Below are 17892 nucleotides of genomic sequence, written 5' to 3'. Positions count from 1 at the left end.
ACTTTTCTTGTTTCAGAACAGAAACTTGTTTCAAGTAGCTGAATTAAGAATGCTCCTTCAGAGTTGTAGCCTAATACTTCTTGCAGACTCTATATATTTTGGTGCTAAATGGATAAGTATGAGCCTGCACAATATATTGCAAAGCTTTTTCATAAAACAGTCTCAGTGAGACTTAGTGTCAAATGAATGATGGCTGAAGCAAAGGTAATTATCCATGTACATATTTTGGGCATATCACAAGTTATTTTTGTGGATTTTTTGATCAAATCTTGTAAAATAAATTATGTTAAGATCTTCAGTGTTTCACATAAGGTTTTGAATGTCTCCTGCCTTAATCTGTAGGATTCTTTCACTTACCAAGAGTCATTTCTTCAGCTCAAGTCTTCTCCATGATAAATCTGCTGCATAGATTCATCCCACCAGCAGCAAATGATTGCTTTAAAACACCAGGCCACCAGAATGCCTTCTGGGAAGCCACTGTGGTTTACGATGGTTCTGCAACTGGGCTTGGCCTGTTGCCGCCAAGGCTACTTCTTTCCACTGGCTTTTCATCCACTGTTAGTGTTTCACTAGCAACTGCTCCAAGGTTATGAGTCTTCATCAGAATAGCAGTAGATAATATGAGAGAACTAGAGGCCGTATCTTCTCTCTTTCTCTATCTCTCTCTCTCTCAAGCATGTACCTGTGGATCTGTTTGAAGGGCTGCTATTTTCTAGCAAACCACACTGAATTCCTGAGATTAAGCTGACTTACTCAACCCAGTTCCTCTTTGTGGATGCTTCTGAAGACAGAGTTCGTTTCTCCTGTGGTGAAGAAGCAGGCTACAGTAGGTGTCTCCTAGTTTTCTGACTTCCTGGGGTTTTTATTTTGTGCTGGCTAACTCAAATTGTTGAGGAAGGTTTTGCCCTTACAGCCAGGCTCTTCTGCTTGGAGAGAGGGTTGCACTTGCTACTCCTTTAAAAGCTGGGTACTACCAGAAGTTTTCTGAAGGCAGAGAGGTGTAGAAAGCAAGTCAGCAACTGAAACAAAAGTTTTGGTAATAAGGGCTATCAGAGGCTTGAATTTTCATTCATTTGTAAAGATAGAGAGAACAAGTGATTGGTGTTCTGTGTATCAGAGGTCATAAAGCTTCACTAATTTCAACATCAAAAGCATAATGTCAAGTAAAGCTACAGCATAAATTTTAGAGAGAAAATCTTGATTTAAGAACCTCAAATAATTATTCAGAAGAGAAATATGCACCTCTCTAGGTAACTTGAACAATTATTGTCCTGAGCAAGAAAAAGTGAGAGGAGGCAGGGGGGAATAGAAGCTTTATTTGAATTCAGCTAGTTTTGGCTCGCAACTACGGGATTTCAATGCTTGTAGGCATAGGGGGTGTGGGGGAGGGGAGGAAAAGGCTCTACTAGTGCAAATATTGTCCTTAAACAGGGATTTGCCAGACCATGATCAAATGACCTTGCAATCCCATTTTATATGAGGGAATTGAGTTTCTTAATTCTTTTTTCTTTGTCCTTCTAGTTGCTGTTGTCAGCTTTTAGAACTCTAATTCTATCAATGTTCTTTTCAAAAAGTAGATGCCAAAACTGACTGTGTCCTTTCTGTAATGCCCTCACTAACATCATATAAACAGGTAACAGTTCTGTATCCCATTCTGATACTTCTATTTATTTGGCTGTCTACCAAAACCCTAGGGTTTTTTTGAGGTTCACAGACTTCTAGCATTTAGATTTTAGTCTTTTAGATCTAGTCTGTTCATTCTGCCCAATGCCTGAGCCTCTTGGCATCTGACTTTGCATTACTGTTCAGTAACTCCACTATAGGCAAACCATCCAAGACTGCAGTCTGTTCCCATCACTGTTTTCTGCTTCATTAGTATTTCTTCCCTTTATTCTTTTTTTTTTGCAGGAATGACTACTTAAGATCTTGTAAATCATTTATTAAAAAAACCTGATTGGTAGTGGGCTAAAAACAATTCCTTCAGGATGATTACAAAAAAAAAAAAAAATCCGATAGACTACAAAAAAACTATGTAACGTAATCATTCTATGAATGCTTTTTAATCTGGATCATTACTTAAAAATGGTGGCTGGGATAGTGATTGCTTTTACTGGGATGTCAAATGACGTACAGAAGTCTTGCTATAATGACACATAACCAAAAATTAGTCATATTTTTAAAAGTTATTAAAAAAGACTTTATTTTAAAAAATATACATGCCTATTGAACATTTTTAATCATTTTTGAAAAAATGTTTAATAGACATGAATTATTCTACCGCTCTGGAATTCAATATTGATTGTACCCCATAGATAATTGACCTGACTGATATCTACTGTGATTTGCTTAGATGTTGGGGTGGGGCAAAAAGGTCTGTTTCCCAAAAGCATACACACTCTTCCTCCACCCTAGGACATTTTTTTGGCTGTTACTGCCTCTTGTTTCTGTAAAGCATTCCTAATTCTAGATTATTCATGTTACTATGCTTAAGTTTTTTAGTCTACTGTTTGGCTCAGCATTGCATCCGGTACTGAAGATCTTAACACCTTTAAAGCAAGCACCAAGGGTGTGTGTGCATGTGTATACGTTACTGTTAGAGACTCTGCCTGCATGCAGTAAAATGGATCATGATTACTTGCATTTAGCAGCTGTGAGAAGAAAAATTAGTATGGATATACAATTCTTCTATTAGGTCATGTGATATATTGGAAAATGCAAATTGCTTCCAAGCATGTAATCTCATCATATCTGATAAAAGTGAACAAACTCAAACTAAATACAGGTTAAACTAAAAATAATGTTTTCTAACCTAATCAGATTAATCAGTAACATGAGAGAAAATGGTTCAGTGATCAATTCATTCTGTTCTGTTGGAATAAAATTTACCTAGGCTGTATTTGTTTCAGTATCCTCTGTTACAAATTTGGTTTTTAGAAATGCCACGCACATCCTATGAGTGGTAAAGGCCTCCAGCATGGAATAGAGTTACGTTAATCTTTTCATGCTGGATCATTTATAAAGTTTATGTTCTATTTTAATTTCTTGCTCAGAGTTTTTGCTCTGGAAAAGACTTTTATTGGGTACGTCATTGGTTTCAATGTGACAAATACTTATCTTGAATAGAATGGCTCTTAATGTTTTCGAATATGCAATATGTTTTGGGATGACTAAATGGTAAAAATTGCAAGAATAAATTTGCAACACAACAGAAAGCTATTGATTTGTATTGTACATAGTCTTTCATTCAGGCTAATCCAGAATTTCAGCATGGTTTCTCAATATTTTGTGGTGCTTTGCTTTATTAGCTTGCAGTAGAAGAGAAGCTACTAATTATTAAAAACAATTTAAATGAGCTTTTACAATAGAATTTATTTAGCTGCTTATTTTGTACAAATGAGGTTCACAGACCTATGAACTTTCCTTCACAATTTAATGTGGTAAAGCAGTGCTGGGACAGGTTGGCACGCCAGCCCGGCGAGAGCTGAGTGGCAGGTATTTACCATGGGGTATTAGTGCAGCCTCTGTTTGTGCAGGTGTTGCGTGTTGTTCAGTGACCAGACATCCTCAGCGTGTCATTCACAAGTCATCCTTTAAGAAATCCAAAGCAGCCTATGGACTTTAACCTGTACTGTGAATCACATTTGCTTCTGGAGTGATGATTCAGTGCTGATTCAGGAGGAGGAGGAATTTACCAATTCACATACCTACTTCTGGGAAAGTTTCAGCAGAGCTTGGGAGAGGGGCTTCCCTCCTTCTGCTTGCTCTGCTTTTGTGGTTCTACCCCAGGGTGTAGTTTAAGACACTATGATTCCAGTCCAGGCTATGATAAAACCTGCTGTAAGATCCCAGATAACTTGTCTCTTCTATTTCACTGTTTAAAAAAGTTAAAATCACAATTAATATTAAAGCATTCTAATAGTTCTCTTCACTTTTTTTTCTTTTTAAACATACAATGTGGAAAAAACACCTGTCTTTCTGCTCTTCAGGGGATGTTACTGGTATCAGGGATCATGTCCAATATCCATCACTAACTTCGTCTTGAATTTGTCTCCCAAGTGCCAGGGCAGAACGCTTTTCCTTAGACCAAGGAGACAAGCATTGAATTAGTTCTCTAGTTATTTCTCTGGAGTAATATTATGAGTGAAAAGCTTTGCTCTTTCATAATATTCAGTATCAAAATTAAACCTAGTAAGGCATAATATTAGCACACAGGGTTTTTTTCTTTCTATATGTAGCAATCACAGGTGATTGGCAGCATTTCTGTTGCAGAACTAGACTGTAATCTAACTGTAGCTGGGCGTTGTAGTAGACATTCATTGCTCTTTTTTTTTTCCACTTCATAATTATTATAATGGCATGTAAGTGAAAAAATAGCCTGCAGCAACTTCATGATGATTTTCATTGCACTTGCAGATTTGGTTTGGCCAGCATCTTTGCGGCTTGATGCAATAATAGTATATACTTTCTCTGTGGACTTCTCTGAATTGTAGTTCTTTTGGTTTCCAAAACTTTCAAATTTATGTGATTCTCATCAGTCTGATTAAACAGCAGGTTTAAAGTTACTGCCATAGTGCACCTGAACAGTAGTATGTTGATATGTTTCTTAATTATGTCCCAGCCAGTAACAAATTATTCATCTCCCTTATTCACACTATATTGTATGCAAAAGACTGAATGTGTGGTGAACAAAGATGTTCCTAAGTGTATCTTTAACCCTGTTCAGGAGAAGATTTAGTAGTCAAATAACAAGAACCTCTGATGAAGTAAATGGTGTTTTTCACTTCAAATAGGGAAAGTAGTTAAAACTGTTTGCCCCAAACTGATGCTCTCTCCAGCAATTAAGGAACAGACACTGGAATAATTCCAGAAGAATGAGTACTACTGGGATATTTTGGAGGGGGGGGGGGAAGAACTGAATTGCTTTTCAGATATGTAGGGTCTTGCACTTACTTGGAATGTGGGGTTACCGGGAATCTCTGCTACTGACTGCCATTAGATGGGCAACAAAGTTCATTGACAAAGTTTTCTTTGGTGTAATGTATATCAAGATGGAAGATGAGACTACTGTACTGGCAGAGGTCTTTCTCAAAGGCATCTCAATTCTACTCTTGTGTACAGACTCATGTAACAGTGTTTATTTGGTTCATTAATATTTATGGTTTCCAGTTCACATGAAATACATTTCACTGGAGAACATTAAAACATGGTAAGTTTGCCTTTATTCTGGAATGTAGAAAAATAGTTGTGTATTTAGTTGTATCCTGCCATGTGTGGGTAATTTTGTCTTAATTTCTTGTACTGTAAATAGTGCTCAGCTTCAACTAGATCCTGCTGAATCAGATATTTCATCACAAAGCTGCTATACTATTCTTCAGACTTTGAGCACATATTGGAGGTCTGTCTTTAAACCTTTTGATTTTGATGATACCTTGAAAACAAGAAATTGTAGCAGGTCAGTGTGAAGATCACTACTGGCAGCCTCTGAAGAGCAAGCTGGGAAAGCAATTTGTCTTGATGAGTATTAGCTTAAGTATTAGCTCAGGTGTCCAGTGATGCAAGTGCAAGCAGCTGTGAAAGCCAGTTGAGGAGAAAGAGGATTGTATGATGACTCATAGTAGAGTCATATCCTGTTAATGCTGGTTAGGGATACCACCATTTCACCCTTCCTTATCCTGACTAATGAAGCTGACAAGAGAGGTGAGAAGAGGACCTTTGGGATGTGAACAAGGGAAAGCCAATCCTTCAAAGATCTGTGGATATCTAAATCCTGGATCAACTAGCCTACCTGTTCAAAAGCAGTTCAAACTAACTGCTGGTTTTATTGAGGTTTTGCATTCAAGTTGATTGCTTTTTTTCTTGGTCCTAGCTGTTGCTACTCCTTTGAGTGGCAGCTGTCTACAGACTTGGACAGACATCATGGCCTTCATTGCATCTAGTTCACACCTCTGTAGTTTCTTTGGCAATCACACATGCTAAGATTTGCTGTGAAAATGTGGGCCCTGGTGGGTTTTGAGAAATGAGATCTAGGGTTCATTCATCAAACATGATTATGCCTGCTCAAGTGTGGGTGAGTTAAATCTCAGTAGTTCAACAGTGCTCATGTGATCATACTTTGAACATTGCAATTGAAAGAAAGGTAGTGTCTTGCTTTGGCATATCAAGATACTGCAGTCTGCCTTGTGGGGCTGACTTTCAGCTGGAGTCCAAACTTTGTGTTTAGTGTATGTAAGCAACTTGCAATTATATACTTTTGTTTTACATTTATTTTTACAAGTATTCGCTTGATCAGCTGTCAAAATTTTGTGTAGACTGTTTCTTAATCATATTAATGTTATGGCAGAAAGAACTTGATTTAGCAGAGCATAACATAAAACTTATCCACACAGTCTGTCTTAGCAGACTGAAGCTTTGTGCTTCTCAATACAGTTTTAATGGTGTAGGTTCAGGTAAAACTAAAAGTATTTCAAACTCTTAAAATTCAGTATGCTGAAATGATGAGGTTGGAGCTGAGATACTTGACACTTACGTGTGTGTGGATCTCTGCTGAGATATCAGGCTAAAACTATGATAGGACTTGGGCAAGTGCTCATTCTGCACTGCTCTAAGACAGATGTTGTCCAAGTAAACACTTGCCTCTTCATTTACAGGGGGTGTTAAAAGGGAGGGAAAAAGTCCTTATATACATTGCATTGGCTGACCCAAGGTAACTATTAAATAGGCATTGAAGCTGGAAAGGATTTTTTTTCTTCTACTTCTGTATTACATTCCTTACTGCATGTAAAACTGATTGTCTTAAGCCGGGAGGGTCCACTAACAGTCTGTGATGTCAAAACACAGACTTCAAAAACACTTCATCACATGTTCATGATGAAAAATACCTCCCCTTCAGCTTTCTGAAGAGAGTCCTAGCCCACAGTTTTTTTCTTTTTTTTTTTTTTTCCTCAAATAAGTTAGGATGTTCTTTTGAAACAAGTTACCTGTCACCTTCAACATGTAAAAGGCCGGACTCTGGTCTCTGAATTTGTCACCCCCCAGCACATTTGTAGTGTAGATATGATTATCTTGATTTCCTAGACAATAAACTGAAGCCCTGAGAAGTATGGCTTACCAGCCTCATCTCTGAGGGGCGGTGAGGTTTTCTGGAGGAGGAAGGTGCAGGTGTCTCGCTAGGAAGGAAGTGGGGAGGAATAGTGTGTTTTGGAGACAATTCCCACACTGTGCAGAGAAGAGAGGAGTGTGGGAGAAGGGAAAGGAAGGAACAAAGAGAAGGATGAAGTGAGGGGATCTATAGAGAAATAACTTGTTCCTAGTTTTCACTCTAGAGGAGAAAAGTATTTTTAAGGCCTCCAAAGAGCATCTCCATCTCAGTTATTGCCTGCTCTCCTGCTGCCTCCCACTTTCAGCCAGTGGTACATGGTGAATGTGCTCTTGCCACCACCTGATCCTGTGGAGGGTGAAATTGTCTTGCTCGGGAAAGAGACGTGACCTGGCTGGATGCTGACACATGGAAGATGCTGTTTAGTGCAATAGAGATGGACCTTGGAGACAGAACCTGCCTTCACACGCTGTTCCTGAAGCTCATGGGAAGCCTGCTCCATTCTTTTCCTCTTTCTCATGTTGACCTGTCTGGTATGACCCAGAGTTTCCTATCTCCTTTGCAAGGTCACCATCTTTTACTGCTGTGTGAGTGGCCAAAGCTGGGCCAGAGGACTTTCCTCTCCCTGAGCACAGAAGACTTCCTTGCTTTTTGCAACAACATCGAGATGATGTGGAGCCTTTTTTGCAGCGTTAAGCAGGTGAACGGTGAAGAAAGTAGTTTTCAGTTATGCATAGCATATTTTAACTAGGAGACAACCTTCTAGCCAGCGTAAGCAGCAGGGAGCAAAAGGACCTTCTTGTCTTAGTAATCGCTCATAAAGGTAACTTTATGGGGTGAGATTTAGTGGAGATACGCTTATCAGTACAAATGCATATGCTTCCATGATGGCACAGTGCCATTACAGGTATAACTGTAGCCATTGGTAAGAAGAGGTGGAAGTGCTGGATTTTATTGTAGGGCAGAATGAAATGTGGATCTGTGCATGACTACTTCAGGAGAAGGTAAGATGTGTGGACTTTTCCTGCTGTAGGAAAAAATGTTGGTGTCAGCACATCCTCTGCGTGGTCTTAGTTCAGAACTGTGTTGCTTTGGCTAATTCATGTATTATGAATGAGATGCTTTTGATGCATCCATCACCTCATTCATTGCCTCATCCATAGAGCTTTGCTGAAACCATCCCTATGGTTAAGATGGACAAAGATTCTTTTGAAACTTCAAAAAAAAAAAAAAAAAAATCTTTGTTCTGGTTATGTTTTGTCTCATTCTCTGTTCATATATATTATAATGTACATAATACATGTGGAAAAAATTATCTACACGTTAATGTTTTTCTCTCTATACACATGCAAGTGGAAAATGCTTTATAGAATGTTTTCCTCTATCCTGCAGATTTGGACAGTGCAATTTACAGTACATTTTTAATCTGTGTTAATATCAAATAAAAGTGAAAAAAAGAGAGGTTTTATTTTTTCTTTTACAAGAGGCAGATGTCGAGTATAGCAGACTTGAACAAAAAAAAAAAAATAAAAATAAACCCAAAGCCTTCAGGCAGCCCTCAGTGTGTGGCCTAAATACAGCAGTCACTTCAACTGTGCAGCCCCCGACTGCTTTGCTAGCTGGGCACTGCCTCCCCCCGCCGTGAGCCTCCAGGATGGTGTGCAGTGTCCGAGAGGCTGTCCCTGCTGTGCGCCCCCGTTACAAGGCGCTGTAGCACTGACTTAACTGTTACGGCGATGTATCTCGGTGGGAAGAAGAATTCGGTTCACACCCTCTTGAGTCCAAACTGTAGGGTAAAAATAATCCCTCTCTATTCTCTCCTAAACAGAACTGCTCCTGGAAAGCAGAAACAAACACTAGTAATTGCTCTGTGTCCCGGGAGTCCTTAACAGAGCATCTGCAAACATGACAGAACGAGATCTGCTGCTGGATCACCACGGTTCTCAGCGGTGACAGAGATCAGTTCATGCATTACTGTTTAAGTGCTGTGTGTATGCTCAGTGCTGTCCATTACAAAGAAGATGACATTATTTTCCTGCTACAAGGAGGTTGAAATCTTAACATCCTGAACATATGGAAGGAGAGTTTTTTCTGACTGTCCAAAATCCTCATAAAATGTAAGCTGGGGGGAGAGGGGAAGCCATGTGCATGCTTTGTGTTAAAGAAAAGATTACTTATGCTTAGTATAATGGCAATATTTTTCAGTTGCAGCTCTCCTATGTGGAAATTTAATCCCCCTGATAATGGACAGAGCGAGAACAGTGAAAGCTACATCACTTTTTAACTTAACCAGTTTTCTAAGAACAAAAAAAGTATGTGTCAAGTGTGTGTTCTGGGTCACCTTTGCACTGTTTTCATCTTTCTGTGTATGTTTGTATCTGGCCATTTCTTAAATTTCTTACCGGATAGGACAGTGTAGCATGGTTAGTGAACTTTAAGAGGGAGGAGACCAGTTTCCTGGATTTGATCTTAGCACCATTACGTTTTATTAATAAGTAATTGCATCATCTTTTATTGCAGAACAGGAACCTTAAATGGTTCTGGGAGAGCAAATTTTAGGAACAATGTATATGACATGCATATGTGATTCATGGTCAAGTGCGCTTGGTTAAGAAACACTGTCATCTGAGTCAAATCAGCTCTGTGAATCTGAATTGAACTACTCCATTTCAAATGAATTTATTAGCAAAAGCTCTTCACTTTTTTTTTTTTTTTTTTTTTTTTTTAACTATGGGAAAATTTATACTTGCAGCCTGCTGGGGAATGCTGGGGTACCCACATCCCACGCACAAGCATAGGTCTTTTGTCCTTTACAAGATCCCTCTAGAAATCTGTTTTTGCAGTTCTCTGAAAGCCTTTTGTAAATGATGCCTGAACCATAAAGTAACAGTAACCACTGTCTCATTTCTGTGATTCAATGCATTAGTCATTCAGAGCACTGGTGTTCTGGGGTCTGATGAACTGTCAGTGAAGTGCTCCATTTCCTCCTGGAGAAAAGATTGCTAATGTCTGTTAGAAAATATCAGCACATTCAGGTTCAATCTTTACTACATAATGGAGCATGTAAGAAATGTGCATCCTGCTCTCTGCCAGAGCTGAAAAAGCAAATTGATTCAGCAAGGCATGGCTGTAGCTGTTGCCAAGGGTGAACCTCTGCTCTACAGCTTGTCATTCAGCTTTCAAAGACATCCTGCAAGCAGCTAGCAGCTCTGGCCTGGCTGGGCTGGTGCTTCTCCTTTGTACCTCAGTGGGAGATAACTTGCTCCAAAGGGGAAAGGAGCAATCAGACTGGGAGTTTCCATCCCTGTGTGAGTTGTACCTTGGCAGTAATGCATTGATCCTTCTACTACTTGCTGGAAAGAGAAAAACCCTGATTTCTCCTCACCTGCGTTTTCTATGCTCCATTTACCTAAGGAAATAGGTCTTCTAGTGAATCACTATGAGAAATGTAGGCAGACCACACCTTTCCTCCTGCCTGTGTTCGTGCACAGGGCAGGCTCAAGGTGATGGTTGCAGCACACCTGCCTCCTAGTGAATGGTAAGCAACTGCACATACACTATTCAGGCAAGGATAGAAGACTGTATATAAAGTGTGTGTGTATATATATATATATATATGCATATGTATATAAAAACATATAAAAGATGTTTAGCAAGTACCTGTGAGTGTTTGTAGTTGAGTATTTCCATACCAAACTGCCGTACAAAAAGCTAGTGTTATAGCCCTCCTGGGGACACCAGAACAAGGAAAGCCTGCAGAGAGGCTGGACTCATCCTTGAGGCTCAGCCCTTACCGATCTCCTTTTCTGAAGTTTAGGAGAAAGTTTGTCCCCCACCCTTGTCTGCCCCAGCCTGGGGGCCTTTCCTCCCTCAACACACAACTTTGCTCAATGTTGTTAATGAGAAACAGGAGGTGAGGGAAGCTCTAGAGCTTCCTGGAGCCCTCTTGGCTAGTTAAACTATCCAGTGCAACTATGCTGGAATATAGGTGTTGGGGATGCAATGGTCCTAATAGCCTGCAGCTGCTGCCTATGTTGCCTGCTGTCTTCTCTGAAATATTTCCCTAGTAAATGAAGATGAACACGGTGTTATTCCAGGGATAGAATAGTATTTTCCAAATCTTTCTTGAGTAGTGGCTGTTGCCACTTTTCTCTGGCTTAAGACGCAGCTGGCTAATGAACTTTTGGGTCGGGTTCCTAATTGCTTGTGTCTGGTTGTTACCTTTTCCAGTTCCTACCTCCAGCACTGCCTAGCGATCAGCCAGAGCACAAGAAGCTGCCGTGAACTGATGGAGCGCTTAGGCATACTGGCCCATCAGCCTGGCACCTGGCCCTTTTGAGGGAGGTGCAGGGAGGATATGGGGGAGACCACCCACTTGCTTTTTGTGGTTCCTAAGATGTTTTGCTTTCCCTAATGGCTAAGTCTCAGACTAAAACATGAGGAAAACCACATTTGAAGAGGTCCTGTCTGTTCAGCTCCCTGTGGGAGAGGTAACTTTCTCATAGGACTTCAAGCTTTATTTAGCGCTTATCAGTTGTCTGTCTCACAGCTGTGCTCCAAATGGCCTCCCTGAAGGAGAGGGTCTGGTCCTCCTGCATGGTGGTCTCCCCCAGGCAAGAGAAGTAGCTCATTCTTCCTGCTGCTGGGAAGGCAAGGAGATTTTGACCTGTTCTGGAGATCCTGCCCTCTTTCAGTGGATATTTTGAATCCCATCTTCATGTGAAGATCCTCAAGATTGTTCTTGAGATACCATTTACCTGGAAAATTTGCTGTGCTCACTAACTTTAGGGACCTATGTTTCTTCCCTGGTCTTACTAAGATCCCGGTTAGCCATCTGGAAATCTCTTCCTGTGATTACTTCAGAATCTGGAAGACTTTTTGTAACTACTAATCCCAGAAACAGATTTTCCCTTCATCCTGTCTGTCAATACAGCTTTTAATTTATTTTAGGGACTTCAACACATGTTTGAAGCATCACTACCTTATGGGTACAGCTCATATTTTCTCAACATTTTCCAGTGGTCCTTATCTCTATGTATAGCACACTGAATGCTACTTTCTGGAAAGAAAAAAATAAAGAGGCTGATTTAGTGAATATTCACTAAGATCTTCTTTCGTCCTTCAAAACTTGGGAGGATTTTTATTTACACATCTAGAATAGGAATCACTGTGACTTAGTGTACCATGAGTTTGAAATTTTAGGAAGTTATACTTTAGGATGCAGTTCAGCAGAATTAGGTAATGTTTCCAGTTAGTGGATAAAATAAAGATTATATTAAAAAATAACGATCCACTTGAAGCAAGGGGGGTTAAAATAAAAGGAATATTCTGTGAAAAACAGTGCCAAATGAAAGAAACTTGACTTACTACTTTTTTTTTGTCTTGTCCGTTGGTTCTTGTTTACATATCAAAATAATTTCAGCACAAAGTTTACTATATGCATCTTACTGCTTTATGGAGGCAGCAGGCTATGGCAGATGAGAAAGATCTGGTCCTGCTTGAAATGAAAACTGTTATATAGAGAGCCCCATCTGCACTCACTCGGGAGAGTTGGCAGAGTCTGTGTTGCAAACTTGCTCTAGCTGGTGCATGCCTACAGGGTGGAGGAGGCCAATAAGATGTCTTCTCTTGTACACTAACCACAGGGATGGGTTCATTTAGACACGATACTCCTGATCTGTTTGCACATACCTCTTTGTAGGACTGGACTCGTGGTCTACAAGCTCCTTGAGCCCATCCTTTTGTGCTTCCAGAGCCCGATGTAAAGCAACCCTCCAGAAGCCAAGAACGAAAGAGGGAAAGTTGCCTCCTTTTTCTCTCTTCTCATTAAGGAAGAATTCAGATGGAGAAACACTTCTTGAAAGTGACAGGAAGCCTTGACCTAATTGCTGTTCTAAATATATGCCTATGGCCCCTGAAAGGCCCAGCAGGATGTAAAGCCACCAGTTCCAAGCTTCTTGATTTTGCCAGAAATTCAAAGTGTTTCCTTTTATGCAGTAATCTTAACACTAGTCCAAGAACACACTCACGCGATTACTTAGATATTCCAGTTATGCCACCAATATGGAAACTTAAGTGATGATGTTTTCCACAGGCAAAGCTTCCCTCATTAGTTGAATGCAATGGTCTTCTGCTTGCTTGTAGGGCAGATGCAGCCCCCTTTCTGGTATCTGAGACACAGCTGCTGCTTTAAAGTTGCTAAGCTAAGAATGACGACTTGGTCATGAATTAAGAAAGGGGACCATAGCACAACCACCAAAATCTTATTCTATTTAAGGGTTTAAATGTCTTTTTAACCATAGCCATAACCTTTTCTGGAAAAGAAGCTTAGTATCGACTGCCTGCTTATCCAATACATGTTTTGCTTTTTTTAGTTTTTGAGACTGTTTGCCATCTTCCAGTTTGCATCATGTCCTTCATGTAACTCTATTGATTAACAACAACGTTAGTTCTGGCAGGACCTATTTCTATCCTCTAACTTTACTGCAGTCTTGGAAAAAGTTGTCAACTGTATTTTGCCTACCTTTGCCAAGGTAGAGGCCATGTGGCATCTCCAACAGTGCCTTTATTTTGTTGACAGTGCCAGTGCATAGGCTACTTGGTGTGTGCTTGCTGGGCCACAGTTCTGCTGCAGATTATAACTAAATAGTATGAAGATGTTATAAAATGAGAAAGTGGTGTTTTGGTTGGTTTGGGTGTTTTAAAGAGCAGATACACAGGTAGGGCCTGAGATTTTGTCAGCTGGGCTGCCCTTGGAGTAGCACTTGACCTTACAGTCCAGCGAAGGTAGCTCAGTCCTCTGGCTGCTGAAGCCCGGGAGAGCGGCAGCAGATGCTCTGGGGCCTGGTCGGAAGGAATTTCTGGAACGCCGAACAGCAGCCGCGGAGGTCAGCTCGGCCCCGGCTTGCTTGAAGTGGTTTCAAGGACTGCAGGGAGTATGATCAAAATGCAAAGATAATTCGAGGAGCTTTTAGAGACAGAGAATTCCTCTTCGTTAAGCAAAAGTCCTGCTGAGTTTCTGCTGAGAAAGGATTGGATGAGTGAGATGGTGTATTTCTCAAGTTATGAGGGATGGGACAGAGGAGACAGAAACATTTCTACAAACTTGGAAAGTGCAGCAGCCTAAAACGCTCTTCCCAGCTGGAAAATTTGCAGTTAGAAAAATGAAACAGACTTTTCTTTTAAAAAGAGTTATTTAATTTAAGTATTTGGCTAATTCTCCTGCTTTGAGGTTTAAGGTCAAAGTTTGATCTGCTGGTGTGTGTGGCTTGGGAACTGGAATGTAAGGAATTGGGAGAGGAAATAGAGGTTAGAAGTCTATGATTTCTTGTAAACTAACTACTTTTTTTCCCCCCATTAAATGTATATTTAGCCTACGTTTCTGAATGAATTGACGTGGAGACAAGCTTATGTCTTCCTGTATGCTTTTCTGCCTGGTGTCATCATTTCTATCATGGGTGGGTTTAATTTTGCTCTTTCAGGAATGGAACCTGATCCTTCCGTATTTGGAAAAGTGTTCTAGACATTGTTATACAGATGCTGTGAAGTTATATATTTATTCCATTAGGTTAGAGAATGGAAAATGGGTGGTTTATTATTCTTATTACTCATTAAAAATAATTTAAAAAGTAGCGCTGTGTTCACAATGGGACGTTCCGCAGGAACACGGGCGTTCTGGGAAGCCGTAGCCAGTATCTTCCTTTTGTTGCTAATTGTACGTGTTATTTGCACATGTTTGTGTGCTTCATTTGGGATTCCTGCAGAGGTCAGTTTTGGGATCCATCTACAAACTTTTTCCATGGTCTGTCTCCCCTGGTCTTTCTTGCTTTCTCCCTGTTGTTTGTGAGACACCGACTCCTGGCAGCTCTTGCCCCGCTCTCTTGCAGTCTCCAAAAGCTTTCCTTTCCCTCCTTTTCCATAATTTTATTGCACATTCTTAGAGATGCGATAGTCCTAAATCCAGATTTAACTTACAATATCCCATAATATCTTGGATGATAGTTCCGAGTACGGTTCCCAGCTTTATTCATGAAGAGCTACAAAAAAAGAAAATATCACGAGAGGCAGGTCCGCATCCTGCTGTGGCTCTATTGCTCAGTGTGGAGCTGAGATTGATTCACTACTTTCATAAACGCAGCAAACGGAATTGCCAAACCCAGTGATTTATCTGAGGCCACCCATGTGCTCTGCAAAAAATAGCTCATCCTTGGAGAAAAAGTGAGGGATTTTTTGAGTCTGCAGTAATTACTCTGGGAATAATTATGATGCTCCAAAGACAGAGAGCTGCTTTCTTTAGGGCTTGTGAAAAATGGAGATAAGAACAATGGGAAGCGAAAGGCTAAAAGTCTCGAGGCTGGCGGCCAGGGCTGGGCGGAGGCGGGAGGGCGAGCGGGAGCAGCGCCGCTCCAGCCCTGCCCTGGCTGGGCAGAGCTGGGCGAGCGCTCGGGTGTCTGGCCAAGCCTACCTTGAGGCCGGGGAGCGGGGACAGAGAGCCCTTGGTTAGGTGGGAAGCTTCATGGAGATCGAAGGCTTCCTGGGAGATCACAGAACGGGGTGAAAACCATTTTCTACAGGGAAAACAGTGGGCTTGGCAGTGCGGAGAACCTCGTGACTTGTCTCCCGGTTTTTACCGTGTAATTCATGCTTTGCTCTGTACAGCATTGTGATATAGTTTGTATACATTATGTAAAATAAGTTGTATTCTATTATATCAAAGAAATATGAACATAAAATAAAGCAAAAGGATGGAGTAAAGCAGCTGTGTGGTAACTGGCGCTTCGCTCCCTGGTGTGCAGCGGTTGCCCGGCTCCCCTCTGGCTGCGGGTGCGCATGCTGTCCCCAGCCGCGCGCCCCGGTAAGCGCAGTCCGTTCTGGGTGAAAGCACGAAAAGCTTCCCCGGACGGGGAGCTACGTTGTTCCTCCGCTGAGCCCGTCCCCCCGGATCCCAGGTTTTCACGCTGTCTGCGTTGCTGCGCCGCTCTTGTGTCTCGGGAGTTTCAGCAAGGAAACGCTTCAGCTGGGCGGTTTGCTGCCGGGCAAGAGGACGAGGCCGGGCTTCGGCGTCTCGCCAGCGCGATGCCGGTCCCAGCCCCTCCGTTGCCCAAACGCCCCGATCCGGAGAGCTGCCGCCGCCGCGGGGGCAGCCGGCGGGAAGCGCTGGGAATCGGAGCCCCGCGAGCTCGCAGCTCGGCTCGGGGCGGCGGGGGCTGCCGAGGAGGCCGGAGCAGGGGGCCGGCGCACCCCCCTCCGCCTCCCGCTTCGTGGGAGGGGGCCGGCGGGCCGGGTGTTAGTTCACCGGTCTGGGAGCAAGCGTGCGCGGAGTGAGTCACCCGCGCCGCTTCCTGCCCGCTGACGCAGTGCTTGGAGGCCTCCCAGGCGTGCCGTAACGTGGCCCGGCCCTGCGGAGCCCGGGAACCACGACCGCGGGCTGCTGACGCTGTAAAATAACAACTAATCGAGATTAATTGTGCTGCATGCGTTATTAATCTGTAACTCTGCTCCTCGGCCCCGCGCCATCCCCGCGCGGCTCCCCCTCGATTTCCGCTCCTCTCCGAAGGTCTCCTTGGCTCCCTTTGGGTTTCTCCTTCCCTTCCAAGCGCCTGGGAAGGGGCTCCCGGCCCCCGGCGCTGCCTGGCGCCACGTGCTGCCTCCGCCGGTGCGGATCCGCGGGCGCTTCTGAGCACGGTGCCCGCGCTCCGGCCGTCGCTTTCCCTCCTCGCCGCCGGGCTGTAGGCTGCTCGGCCGCGGCTCGGCGGCGCTTCCGCGGCGCGGAGCCGCTTCGGGAGAAACGCAGCACACCGGGCAAATATTTATTTCCGCCCCTACCGCCGCAGAGCAAACTTTCCCACAGCTTTCGACGGGGATAATCTCTGTTTTAGCCACGATGGTGAATTTGCAGTGACAAGTTTTCGTGGTGAATGTTTCCGAATTTCCTGATTGTTCTCATGCAATTATTTTGATTAACGGTGAGGTTTTCAGACCGAGATGAAAGGGTCCCAGAGGCATTAAGGAGGATGTGGCTCTGTGCTCCTCCTCTCTCCCTGGATTTATTTCCCACCTTGTTTTTAGCACTTGAATCAGATTCTGTGGAAATCAAAGCAAACTGCATCTTAGAAATATTTCCTATCTGCACCCCTTCAGAGAAGATTTGCTCTGAGGTGCTGCATGAACGCAAGGTTAGAAAAATACTTGCTCCCATACAAAAAAGAAAAAAAAAAAAAAGAAAAAAGAAAAAAGAAAGAAAAGCAAATTCAGCTCTGCAGTAAAAACAAGAAAAGAAAAGGTCCAGCTTTAGCCGGAAGAGGAATGCTTTAGCCGCTCGCTTTTGTGAGTAGCCGAAGAGCTGAAGACGGAGGCTGAGACGCGTTCAGGGCGGTTCTGGCTGACGGGGGATGGAGGGCGAGCTCACGCTGGGAACTCCTGCACACGTGTCTGTTTTGTTTTCCATGTAGGACATGGTTTAAGAAATCCAGAAGAAATATTGGTTAGCGGCACTTGCTCAGGTTTCATAGGTCTATTCTTAGTGTTCATACCTTTCACCCCGTCTTTAGACACCCGGGACATATTTCCTACATTACTTGCTGTCTTATAGGAGTTTAACAGTCACAGCTGTATTAGGTGCCCTCAGCTGCCTCCAGCAGCTGGAGAGCAGGGTATGGCTCAGTACAAGCTGAAAAGTTGGTATCGCCGAGCCCTGATTTTGGTGAAACTTTGAGTTCCAATAAACAGGCAACTAAACTATCTAAGTTTTGCAAACAACCAGTGTGTTTTCTGTCACACTGCGTAAGCTGGAAACG

This window comes from Rhea pennata, chromosome 12 (genome assembly GCF_028389875.1).
Source record: "Rhea pennata isolate bPtePen1 chromosome 12, bPtePen1.pri, whole genome shotgun sequence".
Lineage (NCBI taxonomy): Eukaryota > Metazoa > Chordata > Aves > Rheiformes > Rheidae > Rhea > Rhea pennata.
Note: the sequence above shows the minus strand (reverse complement) of the source record.